At 36.6% G+C, this 13,645-nt stretch overlaps 1 protein-coding gene and 1 long non-coding RNA gene across 23 annotated transcripts in view; one reads left to right on the top strand and one right to left on the bottom strand.

Moving 5' to 3' along the window:
* LOC120428611 (potassium voltage-gated channel subfamily KQT member 1) overlaps positions 1–13,645 on the bottom strand; it is a 404,586-nt gene that overhangs the window by 278,975 nt on the left and 111,966 nt on the right. The window lies entirely within an intron of this gene.
* On the top strand, positions 10,228–11,496 carry LOC120420372 (uncharacterized). The gene is made up of 3 exons (XR_005605845.2): positions 10,228–10,599; positions 10,689–10,990; positions 11,048–11,496. It is a non-coding gene; the product is annotated as an uncharacterized LOC120420372 (long non-coding RNA).

The following is a 13,645-nucleotide window of genomic DNA, read 5'->3' as shown; positions in this document are numbered from 1 at the left end:
ATAAAGGGTTAGTGAATTTTGACGATTTATGTTCGCCGACGGTATGAAATTTATCAATTTTCTCAATTTTTTTTTTCAAATAGCATCATAATAAATATTTCAACAATAAAGACTATTTAAGTAAATTTAATAAGTTTTCAATTGAAAAGCTTGATTCGAACTATTTGAAGAATTGTTCATGTTTTGCAGTATTTTAGAAACTAACTAAATTTATTAATATTTTCATTCGCTGTAGTAAAAAATATACGATTCTTTTATTTGAAAGGTATAATTTCAAAAGAAATTAAAATAATTCAGCTATGTTTTATTCAAAATGAAATCAAGAGTATCTTTTATCTTTGAAATCACCTTTAAAAACATTTCTGATTTTTTCTGAGACCTGTTTAAATAATTTTAACGATATTTGATTATTTATTAGGGTGGACGATTCTCTTGAAAGTTAAAAAATTACACCTTTTTCGTTTTGTGGCTTTATTTTGAATAAAAATTTCAATTTCGTTACCAATAATTATTTTTGCCTAATAATTTTAAATTTAATTTAAATTATTAAAACTATTTTACTCATTTTGGCAGGACAAGATTGTTGAATCTTGCTGTGATATGAAATTCAATAAAATGTTAACTGATAAAACAGAAGCAAATCAGCTAATACTTTTTAGCTTTATAAGTCGAATATTAAAATGCTTACATTTTGTTTCAAAATATGAATAGAGCCCATCCATTAACCAGATGGAAACTTTTTTGAAAATAAGGGGATTTTTTTGTGTCAAGTTAAAATTTAGTAAGGATTTTTTTAGTTTATTGAAGAATAATATTTAATGAAGCATAAAAAGTAGTTTCTGTGATTTAAACATAAAATTTTTAGAGTAACTTTAACATTTTTCACGTTCCGTGAAATTTGCGTGAAATTTGATGTTTTGAAATTGAGGTCCCCGTGAAATTTTATATTTTTGAGCGTGAAAAATCACTAAGCCTAATTCATCCCGATATAATATATTTGAAATTTTCTGCTCTACAACTTTGGAGAACATTGTTTAACTGTAAAAACGAACATACGAAATTTTAAAATGAATAATTTTTCTAGATTAAAAAGTATCCTTTTGGGCTATTGCTTATTAGGATGAAAAGAAACACCATTTCAGACTGAAAATGATTGAAAACACCTCTTTTTTCGAAAGATCAAAAATGGAAGGGGCCGTACCGCCACTCCGTCACAAGACATCGAATAATGGAGCTCGGAATCGTGATCAGGGACAAAACTTACCCCTAAAGACAAAGTTCACGCAAATCGAAGAGGGATGTTTTTGATTTCGTGTAAGTTGATATCATTCTTGCATAATTTATTTGTTTATATATTTTCAAAACTGCTAAATAGTTTCCTTCTTTACAGAAGAATATTAAAACGTTACAAAGTCATCATTACCCAACAGAATCGCCAAAACCCTGCACGTAAACTAGGCCATCAAACTGAACAGAGCAGAAATCCCCTCACCCAATTCCGAACGAACATTCGGCCTAGGTATTATTGTCCCACTGCGGGCGCTCGTTTCCTGTCTGGGTAATGCCTCGAAATTACTTGCTCAAAAGTTTATAATTCCGGACTGCGGAAGTTTCTGGCCAAAGTCGTCGCCGCGCCACTATGTGGGTGGTGTGCGCGCCAAAGTGTTCCCCAACTGATAGCCGCCTCCAGAGCTCCGGGTACCACTTCCGTTCCGGGGAGTCGTTGGCGCCACCGGAAAGTTTTACCTTTCCGAGTAGAAACCCGTAAGGGATGATGGCCAGCAATTGGGCGAGGATTAACCCTCGATTGAGTTTGGAGTTGGTATTTTTATGATTACTTTTTTATGACAATTGATTCAAGTATTACATGATGTTTTATGTCCAATTATTAAATCAAGTTGAAAATTTTATAATAAATGGACAGGCAAAGGTTGAAAACAGTGTAAAGTTTTTGCCGGTCCACGATTTACGGAATTCGAAATTTCGTGCCCGGGTCGATTGTGGTATCCATTCATCACTGTTTCGCTGCCGACAGGTTACATTGAACTGCTCAGAAACGTCTGTGGTGGCGCTGTTCGATTCACCACCACCAGTAATGATAATTTATGGAACATAAATCTCACCGAACACATGGATTTGGAGGGTATACGCTTTGTCGGTTGGCAGTTTGAAAGTAAATAAATATAAATTCTTGGACAGGTGGTTTACAGGGGTTAAACATAGGATAAAAATCTTAAAATATCTTGCCACATTTTAAACAATACAAGAATCAAAATGGGTTATAAGACAGTCACCGTATGGGAAATTTAAAGCGATCCAAACCTTGGCATTTGTTTATACCTCCTGTGAGTTCAACAGCAAAACAAACACCGTCACTAAAGTTGGCAATTTTGCATACGTGAAGACCCTGCACCAGTAACCCTTCACCGGAAATCAACAAAATACTCATTCTCAGTCTGGATGGTTTGACCCATGTTCAGCAACGAACACCGTCCAAATCCGACCCATAGAGGGTGGTAACGTTGCACGTAGCGTACGTGGAGAACATTGATCACTATCTTTTATTCATGACCCCTATGCCGGGCCCGGAATGTCCGGCCAACACTAGAAAACCACCAGCCGAACCCCCTTCAAACAACCAGTTGGTCCCGTGCCTTTCCGGGACTTTTCAAGGAGTGTTTGACTTTGCGACCAAAGTCGGAGCTGCTGCAGTAGAAGTAGCGCAGCGGTCTCCTGCTTTCGGACGATTTGGCCAATTCCAGGAGTGGCATTGAATCAGAGGCGATTTGCCACCTCACAGTGAAGAGCGGAGCCACGGTGGGGTTAAAATACAAATTATCAACAATAAACAGTAACATTTTTTTTGTTTACAGTAAATAGTTTGCATTTTTAAGTGTAATATTTTTTTTCTCATTTTCTATACATGTTTCTTTCGTCACAATGGAATGATTAATTGCACTAGTTAAAGATTAATATACACACAATTCTGTTGGATTTAAATGTATAAATCCATTACCGGGAGCAGTAACGTTTTAAAAGTTCAACAAATAACAACATGATCCTCTAAAACATATCAAACTTTTCCGAAGACACCAAATCGATCAAAAAATTCTCCAAAAGATACAGATTTTTGAATTTTCATACATCATTTTTGTATAGACAGCATCGAAGGCACCAAAAAAGTTTCAGTCGGATCAAAAAATACAAAAATAAAACAAATGACCGAAATCTGAGAGAACTGCTCTATTTAACAGAATTCTCAGCCACGAACGTCACCGTAACGAAACTCAAAGGCCAAAGGGCCTCATCCGACGTCCTTGCGTCCATTCACGAAATGTCAATGAATCAAAGCGCTCCGAAAGACTTCTAACCTCTTCACGCCGAGAGTTCAATCGTTTGCCAAACGCAAACGGACTCCCCTCGAATGGACAGCGCAAAGCTACAAAGCTCGGGCAAGGATTTATGCGGCGCTTCATAATTCATAGCCCGAGAATCGGAGAAATCGATCGGACGGGGCAAAGGGAAGGACGATTGCCGTCCACTTTTGTTTTGTCCGGCCAATAAACGGTTCTTTGTTCTAGAGTGTATAGCGTGTCGTCCGAAGGTTTGGGACACTCCGGTTCTCGATAATGACGCCATAAATTCCCTCCGGGATCGTCGTCTTCGGCGTCGTTGACATCGAGCTGTCCGTTCCGAAAATCCCGTCTGGGGACCGTTATCCGTGAAAGTGAAAGTGAAGCCCCGAGAATCCGCGCAGAAAGGCTGACAGGGGGAGGGGGGGGATCCATTTGTCAACGTGTGTTTTGGAGGAAAAACTAGAACCAAAAAAAAAGGATTCACTCATAAATTATGTTCAGGACACACGCGTTCGTCGAAAATCCTTTAAAAAATACGCGAAAAGACGCTTCGTGATGTGGTCAAAAGGGGTTAGGACGATACTGGCACTACGCTATAAAAAGGGTCCGGTCAATTTTAATTCCATTGGTGGAGGACGAAAAAAGGTCTCGCGGGGAAAGAGTCTTATCGGAGCTCACATATCAAATTAGATGGCAAAAAATAGGAAAAACTTTACGAATGGATTGGACAGCTTATAGACAACAATAGTAAAAAAAAAGTTAAAGCCAGTGTTAGGCAGCAGAGAAGTAGCTCACATATGACCTAGAAGCATGACTTGATGAGTGACTGGAGACATAAATGAAGCAGCGAAAAAAAAGTGATAAAGAGTTGTGTCACGCAAACAAATTAATTTTGTGAATGGCCTCGGAATTAAGAGTCAAACGATTAAAATGAAATATATTCTTCACAACTTCATTAGTAGATCCAGGGTAGAAATGGCGTTGAGATTGGGTTTTTTATTGCCCTAGTCAAAAAGCGTTTATTTAGAAAAGATGTAAATTGGACATTATAATGTCCATGGTCATTTAGGTTTTTGTCATCTGGTTCGTCATTGGTTTTGGCTAGAACAAATTGAGAACTTTGAATTATGTTCATCGATACTAAAATTTGAAGCTTCTAAGTATTCAAAAAAAGTTCTGTCCCTATTCAGAATCTAAACTGTCGATACTAAATGTTTGGTATGCAAAAGAAAGTGTGTTATAAATATTCAATTAATTTTATTAGTAAAAAATAATTGAGTTTTGGAGTTCCATTCTACTATGTTTTGTACTATGTTTCGATTTTCTGTAAACTTGAGATGAATTTTCAATAATTAAGACAGCAGATTTGAATTGATTGGAAAGATCCTTGGTCTAAGTACAGGTAAATAACTGTCGAATGCAACCTGGAAAATTAGGAGGTGATAAAAATATCGATTTTCCAACACAGCATTTGTTCAGTTCATTTTGGGGTCCTAAGCATCTCCTCAAAATTTGAGAACGATCGGCTCAGTTCTCACTTTGCGCAAAGTGATTTAATTTTCCGTATAAGTTTGTATGAGAAAAATCTTTTTTTTTATTTTGATGTTAAGGTGCTAGAGCGTCCGATTTATCGCCTCGGAAAAAAATCCAGGGAATTCCCGGGGTTTCCCGTTAAAAAATATTTCCCGTTTCTCGGGAAATTTGTAAATTTCCCCGGAATTCCCGAAATCTCAGCGGTAGTATACATTTTGTTAACTTTTTGGTACCAACTTTTTGAAGATGCTTTGAAATAATTAAATAAATGGATAAACTCAACATAATTTTGAACAATTCAATGTGAGTTCATACAAAATTAATCAGTTCTTAAAAAAATGGTATCATCATTTATTCCTGATAATATTAATTTCTGAAGTATCAGAAAATAGAATTAGCCCCATGATCACAAACTATTGAATTTAGGTTAGCTTTTTAAAGAATAATTATAATAAATGTCGTTGTTTCATTAAAAAAAATATTGACCTCATCCTGCCAAAGCATAATTGAGACTTTCCAACGTTTTGTGCACCATGAGATGAAAATTAAACTGGAATTAAATATTTCAAATAGATATGTGCAAGAAGATTTACTTCAATTCATTTAATAAGAAATTACAATTTGATGTAAAAGACTTTGGAGAACCGGTGCATCAATAGGTGTTAGAGGGTTAAATATGAAAAAATGGAATACTAATTTTGGAATGATGTTAATTTCTTGTATAATCTAAATGGGTAATTCTCCGCCAACTCACACAGCAGTTGCCCCGACCCCTCTTCGATTTGCGTGAAACTTTGTCCTAAGGGGTAACTTTTGTCCCTGATCACGATTCCGAGGTCCGTTTTTTGATATCTCGTGACGGAGGGGCGGTACGATCCCTTACATTTTTGAACATGCGAAAAAAGAGGTGTTTTTCAATAATTTGCAGCCTGAAACGGTGATGAGATAGAAATTTGGTGTCAAAGAGACTTTTATGTAAAATTAGACGCCCGATTTGATGGCGTACTCAGAATTCCGAAAAAAAAAACATATTTTTAATCGAAAAAAACACTTAAAAGGTTTTAAAAATTCTCCCATTTTCCGTTACTCGACTGTAAAAAAATTTGGAACATGTCATTTTATGGGAAATTTAATGTACTTTTCGAATCTACATTGACCCAGAAGTGTCATTTTTTCCCTTAGAACAAAAATATTCATTTTAAAATTTCGTGTTTTTTTTTAACTTTGCAGGGTTAATCTTTAGAGTGTAACAATGTTCTACAAAGTTGTAGAGCAGACAATTACAAAAAATTTGATATATATACATAAGGGGTTTGCTTATAAACATCACAAGTTATCGCGATTTTACGAAAAAAAAGTTTTGAAAAAGTTGGTCGTCATCGATCATGGCCGTTCATGGTCACCCGCGACAGACACGGACGACGAAACAAAGAGAAACGCAAAAAGTAACTTTTTCAAAACTTTTTTTCGTAAAATCGCGATAACTCGTGATGTTTATAAGCAAACCCCTTATGTTTATATATCAATTTTTTTGTAATTGTCTGCTCTACAACTTTGTAGAACATTATTACACTCTTAAAAATAACCCTGCAAAGTTAGAAAAAACACGAAATTTTAAAATGAAAAATTTTGTTCTACATGAAAAATTACCCTTCTGGGTCAATGTAGATTCGAAAAAAAACATTAAATTTCCCATAAAATGACATGTTCCAAAGAGTATAGTCGAGTAAAGGAAAATGGGAGAATTTTTAAAACTTTTTTAGTGTTTTTTTCGATGAAAAATACGTTTTTTTCGGAATTCTGAGTACGCCATCAAATCGGGCGTCTAATTTTACATAAAAGTCCCTTTGACACCAAATTTCTATCTCATCACCGTTTCAGGCTGCAAATTATTGAAAAACACCTCTTTTTTCGCATGTTCAAAAATGGAAGGGGTTGTACCGCCCCTCCGTCACGAGATATCAAAAAACGGACCTCGGAATCGTGATCAGGGACAAAAGTTACCCCTTAGTACAAAGTTTCACGCAAATCGAAAAGGGGTCGGGGCAACTTTTCCCGATTTCGTGTGAGTTGGTAGAGAATTACCCAAATCATATTTTTAAGCTATGAAAAAAAATTGACCGAAATATATTATAAACCTCAAAACCATGTGGCATAATAAAACCATGGAAAATCTTTGAAAATCATTGAAAAACTATTTTGTATTGTACATATTTTTTTTGCTAAGAATATTTTTTAAACTAGCACCAAATATTTGAAACTATTGAGTTGTTTGAAGTAAAACAAACACAAAAAGTAATATTTTAAAGGAAAAACTATAAAGCTTTACAATTATGTTCAAGAGCTGAAACCAGTATGACCTGTTTTAGAAAAAAATATTTGTCATGGAAAACATTATTTTTGTATGTTTTTTCATTTCAATTTTATGTGTTAAACCACACTCTCTCAAACTGATCATGTTGGCTAAATTTGCTTCAATTTTATGATTTCATCTTGATAAAAAAAATATTCCTTAAAAAATCCAATGATCATTTTTTGTTAAATTTAACGATTTAAGCTTTTAAAGTTAGAAAAATTATAAATTTTCTTGTAGTTGTATGATTTTAAACATGCAGTCAAGCTATTAATTGATCTTTACACTTTAAAGTCGTTATCGTACACAGTTCAAGAATAATGTAAATTTGGAAGGTGTAATTTTGGATTAAAAAAACAGAAAACCCTGATTTCATCAATGGTTTTATTGCAAGGCTAAAGAGAATTTTCCCAACCATTCACTTTTTCCATAAATGTACAAAAATCTTAGGCTGGTACAAGTATTTTTAATAGGTTTTGTTATATGCCCCCCTTCCCCCCTCTTTTAAGTTGAAAAAAAAAGTTTTGAGTTTTTGATATTGCTTTACAAAATTTTTTTTTTTTGATTAACAGCACGACAAAAAAAATTTATTTTATGCTAAAATTTTTGTTTTCGTCAAATCGTAAATTTTTTGAAAACTAATGATTGCAAAACAACTGAACTAGTGTAAAATGATAGTTCCGAAATTCGGGAGAATTGCTCACATGAATCAAGTGAAATCATCAAACCAATGATGTTCTACAAAACTTAAAAGTCCTACTTTCCAATGCTCTTGGAAGATTAAGAATAGGAGATATTGGTCAAAATGAAACCCACAATGTTGTACTTTTTACCACCAACTCTTTAATTTGTGAAATATAAAGGATTCCTTAAGCTAAACGCTTTTAAAAGAACTTTTCATAAATTTGTTTTTGCATTCTATGATTTTTTATAAATGCAAAGAAGCATAGAAAAAAAGGTTAATAAAAGATTTTATAATGTATGAACATGAACTGTTGGTTTGAGGTGATGCTGGTTTTGCCAATTTGGTTGGTTTATCTTTAGTATATTTAAAATATTATTATTTTTCTCAAATTAAGAGTGGAATTATACATACTTGAAAAATCAACTTTCAAACAATTTAAATGCGAAATAGATGTCCCATCAAGCTTGACAAATCGCACGAAATTAGGCTGCTTTATTTGACCATTTGTCCAGTATCACTCTTCCCCTGCAGGTCTGGACACCTCATTAACCTTCCGACAACTTATTTACCCATCAGTTTTTCGACTTTCCCATCTGATCTGCGCTCACTTCAATCAATCATCGCCTCGCCACCGGTCTCGTCGGCCGGTTCGTTCTACCGCGCAGTCAGGAAATTCGCTCCGGGGCGGAAGTGTGAGGGGGCGGCAAAAATTATTCACCGATTCCCACCTCGAGCTAATGAATTTTGACAGCCGACATTTCCTCTCATCAGTGGCGTTAAGTGGCGACCTGGTTTTCTTTGGTCCTGCTCCCCCTCCCCTTCTTGGGGCTTCGGTGCCAAAGGGGACTGCCCAAACAGGGTCAAATGAACACTGGCCGAAAAAAAAGTGACGACCGAGGGGGACACCACCCTACACAGAAAAAAATATGTAAATTTCCAAGTCATGTAAACCATGTTTTGTATGTAAACTTGCTTGATGTAAAAATTAAAAACAATGTAAACGATTAAATCATATGTAAAACCCTGTTATGTAAAATTAAAACAAATGTAATTATGGAATCTCATGTAAATGAATGTGTGTTTCATTATTTTTTAATTCTTTGAATCGTGTAAAATCCAAATTGCATGTAAAACATGCCCAATGTAAAATATAAATCGTGTAAATTTAAATGGAAATCTTGATTGACAGCTAAACACTGCTTCCATTATTGATGTTTGTTTTGAACAATGTGGAAGTGTTGTTAAAATGATAGCTCGATTTAGTCGATTTCGCATGAAAAGGGACTTAACATGCTAGACAAACAATGTTTACATTTAAAACCAAGTTAATATTATTTGTGGCAATTCGCGTTTCGTGAGATCTTTTGCGTCGGATGGTACAATCTGCATTTTGTTGTTTGTGGCCTTATTGGGATGAGATCATCATTTTGTTCGACCGGTTCCGGAGCTGCCGGAATGAAATCAAGACGGCCGAATATGATTTACTTTGTGAACGGTAAGTTATGTTGCTTTTTCTCAACATTGCTCTCACCTAACGAAATGTTGCATCTTATTAAGGTCGATCTTGGACGGATGCAGCGAAAATGTTGCTGATCGATGTTTACCTGCGTAACTCAAACATCCTTCAGGTCCAGATTCGCCGGATGATGGTCCGGAACATTATATCGGGCGGAGTAAATGCGGGCAAAGGCACCCTATCTAAGAGCTGACAGGAGCGGTCCAGCAGCTAAATCAACGAGCGAATGTCCAGTGTGGGCCACTTCCGGAATCGAATCATTCTTAGATTCGTCGTACCTTCACGGAAGATTAGCGGAATAGTCTAAATGGTAAGCGTACACATTTTTTTGCCTGATTGCACTTTTCAAAATATATTTTTCCATGAGAGAATTCATTTTTAGAGCCCTTGAACGTGTGAGACTACTTTTCTACCAAAAGGCGTTGTACGATGCAAGGTGCAACGGAATGGCATAATAAAAGACATAAGCAGAAAGGCATAACACCAACAAAGCAAAACATTGTAAATGGACCAAAGTGAGTTATTAAACGGAGAGTGTATTCTGCTCCCTCCTAATGTAAACATCCACGTACGTGAGCAGATACGCTTTTTGTTCACAAAACCCACATTGGCCATTTAGAATGTTTTGCTTGAAATAAGCATGCATTATAAATGTAATGAAAGGCTGTAAGAGCAATGTCCTTTCAAATGTTGCTCCAGATATTTTCATTATCGAGAAATTAAAAACAGAGATGTGAGCCGGTAACATCGACTGAAACTTCCACAGCTGTCCTGGAAAGTTTAACTCCATATTGCGAATTTCTCGATAGTGTCAAACCATTGGGGGTTTATTGTACCGTGAACGTCATCTTGGTTTGTATTTATGTCATTCTTCTGTTATATCTTTTGCCAGTACCATTTGTCTTTTTCACTCCACACCTCTACTCTTTCGCCTTGCACCTTTGACAGCAGAGGAACCGAAACGTCTAACGAAGAAGAAAACAAAGCAAAAAAAGTATTTTTGAAATGTTTTGCCTCTTCCCTGTTTTGCTTCAAAATCAGTTCCCGAAAAAAGTGCCAAACAGCAGGATGTTTACAAACCCGGCAGAGCATTCACGGCGTGTTACGAACCATGTCCACAACATCAAACCCGCCAGCATCGGAGCCAAGATCGAAGGTAAACAAGGCGGAGCTTTTCCAAGATCATTGGCAGCGCCTTGCCCTGGAGCGATTCACAGGGATTAATATGTTTCTCCTTTATTGCAGTGATGAAAGTGTTCCTGTTCCCGGAGAGGTGAGTCCATTTTTTTTCTTAGCGGCGGGTTTTTTTTCCGTGGCTCGTGGTCACCGACATACTTGTAGACAACGACGGGTTTAACCGTGACTTCGTCAAGAAGATTACGAACTGGCTCAAGGCGGCGATGACCGGCACCTGTTCTGCCAATCTGCATCTGCTGAATAAGGAGACGACCAGTGCCGCCAGGTTGGCCTCGACGGATGTTCCTTCGACAGAGGTACACAGGCTGCCAGTTGAACCAGATTTTCCGCACTCAACTTTACCTCGGATGGTAAGCACGTTGATATGTCCCAACAGAATGTATTTTAAACCCATGATTTTCTTGCAGATTGCAGATACGAGTTGCCCAAGTTGCTGGAAAAGTTTGTACTGTGTTGGTAATTGCCCAAGAACATTAATTCGCTGGCAAAGCTGCAGGGTGATACGAGTGCAGCTGAACCCAAGGTTAATCTTCGCTTGAACTTTGCCCCGCTGAAAAGATCAAGCTCACGTCCGGATCGCTGCTGTAACATTCGTACTACAAACACCTGCCGGCCACTACGACTACGATTGATGGCGGAACTTCCGGCAGCGGTGGTGGCAGAACCTGGGTTCCGCGGTACGAAGGTGGCGGTAATAATCATGATGTCGAACGCGTCAAGATCCCGCAACTCCGACGACCTTGAAGGCGGTTACTGTCCGTGCAACTATTTCCTCTTCGATGCGTCCAACCACAACTTGAAAGGCCTTGCCCTCTAAACGTGTAGTTGGTCTACAGATGACTTTTACAAATCATTGCACGGGTAAGTGAAGTAAAACGTCGGTCCCGGTTTCTCCTGTCTCGTCAGAGGCGCTGGAGCAGAAATCCCACGTTAGAGGAAGGCCATGCCCCGGGGGGCGTAGTGCCAATAGTTTCGTTTTTTGCACGGGTAAGTGGTCTACTAAAGAATTGGAAAGCTCTTTAATTTTAAAACTTCATTAAAAATGCCTATCTGAACTAACTTTCTTTATTATTGAATACTGGTATGGCTCCGTTGGATCTAGAATTCGATTATTAAAACGAATTTTGGATCCAGCGGAGCAAAAAAATTTTGTTTTGTTTTTGTAAATTTACATCGTTTTTGTTGGAAATTTACACGATTTCAATATATTTTAATTGGAAACGTTTACAATGAAAAACATGTAAATTTCCAATGAATCTAATGTAAATATACATCATTTATCATGATACCTTTTGGTACATGATAAATAATGTAAATTTACAGAAATATTTTTTTCTGTGTAGGAGATGTTTGCACGAGTGGTAGTTAATTAGAGACCGTTTACTTCATCATCAGCAGGAGCGTCGGCTTTTCCTCGACTAACGACAGGAGACAGGTTTGAAAACACGCACATCACAACGCGCAAGAATAACAAGGAACACGTGCCGAACATTTGGGGGGCGCAATGGGACTTGTTTGTAGAACTAAGTCATGTTTTTTAAGCAACGCTCAACGTTTGAACCACGAATAAAATCAAATAAAATCTACTTTCCTTATTTCTTTTTTTTTAATTTCTACTCTTCAACATTTTAAAACTGTAAAATGCGTGCGTGCAGAGTTACTATAGAATGACAAAATTAGTCTAACCAAAAAAATACTATTCTTGGTTATTTGGTTGATCGAAGATCTGTCAATGCTGACAACACGCACAAGGTGAAATCTTATACCAGAGCCAATTATATCGTGATCGTGAATCTCAAGTGACACAACTTGGCGGGAGATAACCGGGCTGTGTTTGTCGATGTTAATTTCATGTTCCTGTCAATTGTAATCGAGCTTTTCCACGTGCATAGTGGCCAGCGGGATGGTTTGGCATAATTAGGTTTGGGGTAAAATGCTTGAGTGTCGAGTTATATTAATATTTGAAATCTGCAATAGAGAAAAAATACATTTACTAAGAAGCTTGTAAATTTGTATGACAAATGTCATGAAATAGTTCAAAAAAAAGATGTAAAAAAGTGTGCATTTAATGTTTTGTAATATTTAGTGGAATATTTTGCTTAAATAATAGAATTGAGACACAAAGCACAAACTTTTAGTCCTATTTGTAAACTAACCCACACAAATTACCATGCCTGTCCAACCCCAGCAAAGCATGGTCAATGTTTTGAGGGCTTGTTCCGTTCAGTTTATCAGAGTATGGCACGATGGACACGATATCGGCCTGGACAGCTGATTGGGTGGACTAAGAGCTGGTGCTGCCAATGTTGGTTGTAAAACTCGACACTCGCGCTAATTAGAGGCCGCCCGAGGACTTGTTATAACTTGGACAGGGATGGTTGGTTACCTCCGCTAATTGTCCCTGGTGGTGGCTTGTAGAACATGGTTGGTTTTGTACGCAGTCGATTTGTGCCACGATTAGTAAATTGGCTTTAGTGAGTTGATAATTAGTGAATTTTAGATGATTTGGTAATCATTCTCTAATTAGAACATGTTCATTTAATTTTTTTCAGATTGATAGAAATTGATTTTTTTAAATTAATTAAAGATAAAATATTTTGTTTAAAAAACTTTAAGTTAAAGTTAAAAAGGCATAAGTTTTTTTTTATTCTTCCAAAAATCGATGCTCAACCGATTTTTTTCCAAACTAAAGTCCAGGAAGCTTTCTAAAATAATACCGCTAAGTAGATAAAACAAAACAAAAATTTTCCAGAAAAACCAATCTCAGAAATAAATACCATGGAAAACTTTCTGTCTGGTACCCACGTAGAAACCAGCATTCATGGGCCCCAGAAACTAGCCTGAAATTTTTAACGCATTTCATCGCCGTCGTGCTAACTTGTCGTACGTGCATTTTGGGTCAAATTGAGTTAAGGGGTTACATACATGTAGAAAATAAAAAATTTCATCACATCAATCACATCACACCAAAAATATTTTTATCTCTTTTTAAATAAACTTTTTGA

Source organism: Culex pipiens, chromosome 3, assembly GCF_016801865.2.
Source record: "Culex pipiens pallens isolate TS chromosome 3, TS_CPP_V2, whole genome shotgun sequence".
In the NCBI taxonomy this organism is placed as follows: Eukaryota; Metazoa; Arthropoda; class Insecta; order Diptera; family Culicidae; genus Culex; species Culex pipiens.
This window is presented reverse-complemented; position numbering and strand designations above follow the sequence as displayed.